This window comes from Penaeus vannamei, chromosome 14 (genome assembly GCF_042767895.1).
Source record: "Penaeus vannamei isolate JL-2024 chromosome 14, ASM4276789v1, whole genome shotgun sequence".
Classification (NCBI taxonomy): Eukaryota; Metazoa; Arthropoda; class Malacostraca; order Decapoda; family Penaeidae; genus Penaeus; species Penaeus vannamei.
In genome coordinates, this window is record NC_091562.1 from 36,789,410 (window position 1) to 36,796,909 (window position 7,500).

At 41.5% G+C, this 7,500-nt stretch overlaps 1 long non-coding RNA gene across 1 annotated transcript in view; it reads right to left on the minus strand.

The window, feature by feature from the left end:
* Positions 1–2,151: 2,151 nt before the first annotated feature.
* Positions 2,152–7,500, minus strand: part of LOC138864053 (uncharacterized) — a 60,885-nt gene continuing 55,536 nt past the window's right edge. The window contains exon 2 of the long non-coding RNA XR_011399073.1: positions 2,152–2,384. This is a non-coding gene — a long non-coding RNA (uncharacterized lncRNA). The remainder of the gene's footprint in view (positions 2,385–7,500) is intronic.

Below are 7,500 nucleotides of genomic sequence, written 5' to 3' on the forward strand. Positions count from 1 at the left end.
AACTTGTTTATTTACCTATTTTTGCTATTTCTTTTTTACTATTTATTTTTTTCCTTTTTTTTCTTCTTTACCACTGGACAAATCGTTCTGCCAAAGCCTAATTTCACCATATTCGCCAATTCTAGAGAATGAATCCACAGGGCCATTAAATAAATCGATTCATTAATTGAGAAATAATCATATCCTAAGTGGATGCCCATCACGGAGCTGTCATTAGGACGTAAATAAACCGTGACATGGATATTTTTCAATCTGAAAGCTCGGGGTATTTTATCTTTTATTTATTGTTTTTTTGTTCATTCTTATTTCCTTTTTTTTGTTTTTATTCTTATTTTCTTTTTTGTTTTGTTTTTGTTGTTGTTCTTGATGTTACGTTGTAATTAAGTATATTTTTATTTATATGGATTATGAATGGAATATGGAATTTCCGAGATTGAATATTGAGGTAGATAGATAGGTAGATAGTTAGATGGATGGATAGACAGGCAGATAAAGAAGGTGGGAGAGAGAGAAAGAGGGGGATGGAGAGAGAGAGAGGGATGGAGAGAGAGAGAAAGGGATGGAGAGAGAGAAAGGGATGTAGAGAGAGAGACAGAGAGAGAGACATAGGGGATCAGAAGTGGAGAGAACAGAGGAAGAAAGAACAGAGAGAGAGAAACGGAGGATGAGAGAGACAAAAACACAAGGTAACAGAAAGGCACTAAAAAGAAAGAAAAACAGAAATCCAACCACCATTGCTCGTCAACATAGACCAGTCTTGTCTCCTCCCCTCATCCCCTTCAAAAAATAAGTACCAGCATCATCACAAACATCATTTCTAGAAATGAACCTCTTGTTTTGTTCCATACAACGAATGGAAGATGATGTGTTCTCTCTTTCTCTCTCTCTCTCTCTCTCTCTCTCTCTCTCTCTCTCTCTCTCTCTCTCTCTCTCTCTCTCTCTCTCTCTGCCTCTTTCTCTTTCTGTCTCACACACAAAAAAGAAAAGATAAAAGAAAAAAAAAATACAAAACACGCAAGGTCCTCCTACCTGCTGCAGCCTGAATGTTCCCAGCCACGTGCGCGAGGGCGGCGCGGGCGTGCGTGGTGGGCAGCACGGGCGTGAGGAGAGCCGCGAGGCCCGTGACGGCGAGCAGGGCGCCTCCACCCCCGTACACGGCGCCCACCATCACCCAGACGGCCGACGGAAGGGCGCCCTCATTCCCCGCTACGCCCTGACCCACGGCGGCGCATCTCTGGTCGTTGAGGCCGCCCACGCACCACGCCCACACTCCGAACATCACGGGCGGCGAGGGCGAGTGGCGGACGAACCAGGTGGGCGTGAAGAGGGCAGCCAGCGAGGCGAGGGCGACGAGCAGCGTCACCGCCGCCCATAAGCCAACCACCGCCCACGAAGTCGCCCACGTCCATCCACGAACCTTCATCACATACTATGTCTTCATCACCATCTATGTCTCCATCACCAGCGCTGTCGTCATCACCTTCTAAGTCTTCATCACCATCAGCATCTTCATCACCAAATCTCCATCACGGTGTCTTCACCACCATCAATTTCATCACCACCATCTATGTCTCCATCACCATCTGTGTCTTCACCACCAACTGTATCTTCACCATCTATGTCTCCGTCACTGTGCCTTCACCACCACCAATATCTTCACCACCATCTAAGTCATCACCAGCTATGCCATCACACTATCTTCACCACCATCTTGTTGAATTCTGTGATGGCTCCGTTTTCTATCAGTTCGCTATCTCATTATTTTTATCTAAGCCATGCAAATTATTATGTTATTACTGCAGAATTATTACTTTAGATACACTGTGGAGTCATTAGCTTGGAAACAAAACCCACTAAACCCACACAAGGTATAATAGCCTTTACAGATTTCTAAAAAAAGATCTATTCTTCTCTTTTATTCTATTTCTATATTCGTTCTTCTGTGTAGCGTTCGTTTATCTTTCAGAGAAATAGAGGATTCAGAGAAGACGAGACAAGATCCGATTTGCTTAGTTTCCAAATCCTCTTTCTGTTGTTTTCTTTATCTCTTCACCATCTCCTGTTCCTCTATATGTCTCTTTCTCCTCTTTCTTTTCTTCTTTTCACTTTCCCTTTCTCCTGTCTTTATTTCTTCCTCTTCCTTTTTAAAAAAAATTCTCTCTACCTCTTCCTCTTCGTTCCTCTTCACCTTTCTTCTTCCGATCTCTTCTTCTTCCTCCTCCTCTTCCTTCTATCTTCCTTCCTCCTGTTCTCTCTCTCTCTCTCCCTCTCTTCCTATCCCCCTCGCTTTACTAAGCTTCAGGAGATGAAAAGGAGAGTTGTATTTGTCTTCCTTAACTGCTACAGGCGAGTCTTATGGTGTCTCGGCCTCCCCTCTGTGTGTTCTGCAGGAGAGGGAAAAGAGAGAAGGGGAATTAGCAAAGGGGGAAAAAGGGGGGAGGGGTGGGGCGTGGGGGGGGTGAGGGGAGGGGAGGGGTGAGGGGGTGATGTGAGGGGGTGAGGGGGATGAGGGGTGAGAGGGGAGAGATGTGAGGGGATGAGGGGTGATGTGGGAGTGGGGGTATATTGTGCTCATGGGAGTGAATGGGGTGAAAGGGTTGGTTATGGTGAAGATGATGGTGGTTGTTGTTAGTTTGGGCTTGTGACGATTATAGAGGGTGATGATGATGATGGTGATGGTGATGGTGATGGTGATGGTAAAGGGGATGGATATGGTGATTACAGTGGTGATAGTGATAATAATGGTAGGTATGATGATGGTGATGATGATTAAGTCGACAGTAATGAAAACAAATATAATAATCAGAGCTGAAGAAATTAATTATCAGAATTATAATCATAATAACATTAAGGTAAATACAAGAATAGTCACACTAATTCAAACAAACAACTGAGGTAGTGACAAATTATAGCTAAAGCGAGAGATATTGCTTATCATTAAACAATAAAAAACAATAATCAATATCATAAACTTATTAAATAGCGCAGTAAGTGTACTAAGTATAAATAAAAAGTGTACAAAATATAAATAATAAAATAATAACCACACTTTTTAATACTATATCCTGTGCAATCACCCAAATTCCACCACTTTAGCATGCCTAGACTTTACGAGAAAAGAAAGAAAAAAAAAAAAAAGGGATAAAGAAGGACTGTTATTATGTGTAGCAGCGCCGACCTCTCGTGACGCCGTTGCATGAGACAAAACTCTACGGTCAGCCACGCCCTTTTTCACTACTAAAAGCCGAAGGGAGGTTTCAACTCTCTTGCATAATGTTGGTTTGCGTTCACTCTCGTTGTTTTAATTTTTTTTGTGTGTGTTTTTCTTGTGTTATTTTAATTGTTTTCTGTGTTTTTTGTGTTATTTTAATTGTTTTTTTTTTGTATTTTAATTGTTTTTTGTGTTTTTCTTTTAGTTTTATCCTGATTACGGCTTTATCTAAATATTATTTTTTTTCGTTAAATATTTATCGGTTTTAAATTCCATTATGAGAGTCATTTTAACTCGAAGATCATCCCTCTTCTCTCTCTGTCTCTCCCTAGCAACAGTATTGGTAGTGCTAATGTTGACCGCGTTGCGTTAATGCAATCATACGCTGCAATATTGAGTCTGGACGCTCTGGCAACATCGCCTCAAGATCAACAGTTTAAGGAAGAACTGTTTATTTTCTTCCGTTTGATGCAGTAGATTATTTCATAAGTTTATTTCCGTTCTCTGACACGAACCTCATGACTGCCATGGATTTCGCTTCGATCTTTCTTTCTCTCTCTCTCTCTCTCTCTCTCTCTCTCTCTCTCTCTCTCTCTCTCTCTCTCTCTCTCTCTCTCTCTCTCTTCCTCCACTTCTCATTCTTATTCTTTAACTCTCCTTAGACATTTTTTTCATCCTATTTCTCTCTTTGTCCACTTCTCATTCTCTCATTCTCCTCAAAATTAAACAAAGAGAAAAAAGAGAAAGAGGAAGAAAGAAAAAGAGAGAAAGAGAAAGAAAGAGATAGAGATAGAGAGAAAGTGAAAGAGCAAAAGAAAGAGAAAGAGACAGAACACACCAACACACAAGAAACTAGAAAAAGAACACCATCTATCTCGCCCCCCCCCCCCCATCCATAATACAATACATTATATCCCGCAGCCTTAACTCCCCTATCCATAACACGGCGATTCTGACAGCCATACCTCTCGCCTCGATCTATGGCGACCCAGATCTAAAGAATGGTTCGAGTTAATGCTTTCTCTCTGTGAGGAATTGTCTCTTGACCCGCAGCCATTATTTCGTTGGATAATTTATTTTTGTATTGTTGTTGTTTTTTATCTTATTATATATATATATATATATATATATATATATATATATATATATATATTTATCTATATATTGTCTCACTATTTTTATTTTTTTATTTATTTATTATTATTTTTTTTTTTTGGGGGGGGGGTATTTTCGAAAGGTTTTATGTTCTTTTTTAAGGTTGTTTGTTGGTATTTCTTTTGGATTTGTTTAATTTGAGGTGAAGATATGTGGGTAAGAAATACATGCGGTTATTTTCCTTCGGAGTGTTATTTTTTGTAATTATCTTTATTCTTATCTTTATACTTTTTAATCCTTTCAGATTCTACCAACATCCGTCGTTACTATCAAATTTTATTTTATCGTAAACCAAGAATAAGAAAAAAAATAATATCCATATAAAAAAAATAAAAACCAAAATACTTTTTTTTTTTCTCCAAAATCCGACGCGTGTTATTTTGGGGAAATCTCCGTACCGCGCCTTGTCTTCCTGTTCTTTTAATCCCCGAACACCTTCCCTGGCCTTTATCGACACCAGCTGACCTTCTCCCACATTCATGCGAAGGTCTGCCTTTAGCCCTCTTCGCGTGACCTTTGTGCAACCTCTCTGCTTCTCCCTTTTATTGAAGAAACAAAAGAGAGATAATACCTGTGGTCTGTGATTTTTTTTTTTTTTTTTTTTTTTGTCTGGGTTAAATCCACGGTTGTTGTGGTTCCTTGTGATAGTCTAACGTGAGTGAATAGATTTCTGGTTATTTACTACGCTTTTACCGCGTCTCTCTCTATCTATCTATCTGCCTCTCCCCGTTTGTCTGCCTCTCTCTCTCTCTCTCTCTCTCTCTCTCTCTCTCTCTCCGTCTGTCTTCCTCTCTCCCCCTCTCTCTCTTTCTCTCCCTCTCTCTCTCTCTCTCTCTCTCTCTCTCTCTCTCTCTCTCTCTCTCTCTCTCTCTCTCTCTCTCTCTCTTTCACATTGCGGTTCTCTTCCCTTCTTCTTTGTTTCGATCCACTATCATTATTCTTTCCCTATTACTGTCCATCGCTTCGAATTTCTAAGCTTTTAAAAAGGGAGAGGGAGAGGGCGAGATAGAAAGAGAGGGGGAGGGAGAAGAGAGTGAAAAGGTGAATGAGAAGAGGTGAGAGAGTCAAGAGAGTTTGGGGAAGAGGAAGAGGAAGAGAGAGGGAGAGGAAGAGGAAGAGAGAGAGATAGAGAGACGGAGAGAGAGAGAGATAGATATATAGGTATATAGATAGATAGATAGAGATAGATAGATAGATAGAGAGAGAGAGAGAGAGAGATTGAAACAAAGAGAGAGAGAGAGAGAGGGAGAAAGAGAGAAGGAAAGAGAGAGAGAGAGAGAGAGAGAGAGAGAGAGAGAGACAGAGAGAGAGAGAGAAAGAAAGAGAGAGAGAGAGAGAGAGAGAGAGAGGGGGGAGAGAAACAGAAAGAAAGAAAGAGAGAGAGAGAATGTGAGAGAGCATGAGATAAAGATAGATAGATAGAGAGAGAGGGGGAGAGGGAGAGAGAGAGAGAGCGAAAGCGAAACCTATCACAAAATGACATCAAAGTTCATAGATTTATATATTTGCGAGCGTAATTGCACGATTGTTGCAAATCCCAGTAGCTTTTTGTAGTGAAAATAGCTATTGGTTGTTGCAGCATCTGATAGAAAAAAAAGAAATATGATCAGATAGAGACACACAGAAAAACAGAAAGACAGACAGATAGATAGCATTGCAGACAGATAGATAGGCCAAACTCAGAACTATATATAACCGCATTGGAATGAAAGTCTCTATAAAAGTGTATACAACCTAATGCCCCGCCAGCGTTCGCGACGCATTCGTCTAACCGTATCCGGCAGCATGCAGGATCCACTTCAACTTCAGATATCCTAGCTACACCGGAGGCAACTGCGGCGTTGCTGCGGCCACGGAGCACCAACGGGACCTGCGCCTAACTTTCTCGCCGCGAGATCGGGTTTGGCCCAGCAGGTGGGGCGCAGGCATGCTGTGGGTGTTGTGTGAAGCGTGGATGTGTGAGTGTAAGTGTGTGTGTGCAAGTGTATTTGTACTGCCGCGGACAGGATTCGAACCCGGGACCCTCTTAAGAGGCCTTCGAGGTAGGTGCTCTAACCACTGAGTTGACGCGACATCACTAAAGATGAGACGACATGTCGTTTTGAATAGATCATTGCGAACATATGTGTGTGTGTGTGTGTGTGTAAGTAGATGTGTGTGTGTGTATTTGTATGTGTGTCTTTAAGAGAGAGAGAGAGATTATGAGACAGAGACAGAGAGAGGGAGAAAGAGAAAGAAAGAGAGAGAAAGATAGAGGGGTATAGAGAATGAGACACAGAAAGAAAGAGAAAGAGACAGAGAAGTAGAGAATAAAGGGAACAACACCACCATCTTCCCCATCTCGAGGACCTCCCAAAATCAAACATTTCCTCCCTCAACCCCCAACTCCCATGTAAAACAGCTGTTCATTAAAGACTTCAAAAAGAGAGAGAAAAAAAAAGATACTTTAATGAGTTCTCTCGGGAGCGAAAAAAACAGCGAGGAACGACACCTCACAAAGACAAACAATAAACAGAAGTAAGAACCGCGTTGTCGCTTTATTGGGTGTGTTGGTAAACAGCAAACCCAACGACATGCACGCTGTCCTTTGTGTCTCGTGGCGGTGCGGGTATGACAAAGGTGAGGGTTTACACACACACACGCGTTCGAGAGGAAATGGTTGCGAATTAGGACACGCGTGCACACACTCACACAGGAATATAGAGACGCACAGATAACAGACGCGGAGACAAACAGGCATTCTCTCTCTCTCAAAGACATAGAAATACACACACTACACTCGCACAGACATACAGATACAGACATACATACAAATACATAAACTACACGCACACAGACATACAGATACACACATACATACAAATACACAAACTACACGCACACAGACATACAGATACACACACAAAACACACACATACATAACACACACACACACACATAACACACGCACATACTTAACACACACACACACACACACACACACATAACACACACACACATAACACACGCACATACATAACACACACACACAGACATACACACACAAACACACATACACACTCAAAATCAAACCAAACGACCTGAAAGAGAAGAAAAGATAGTGATGACGGCAATTTTTGTTTAGATGTTGAAAT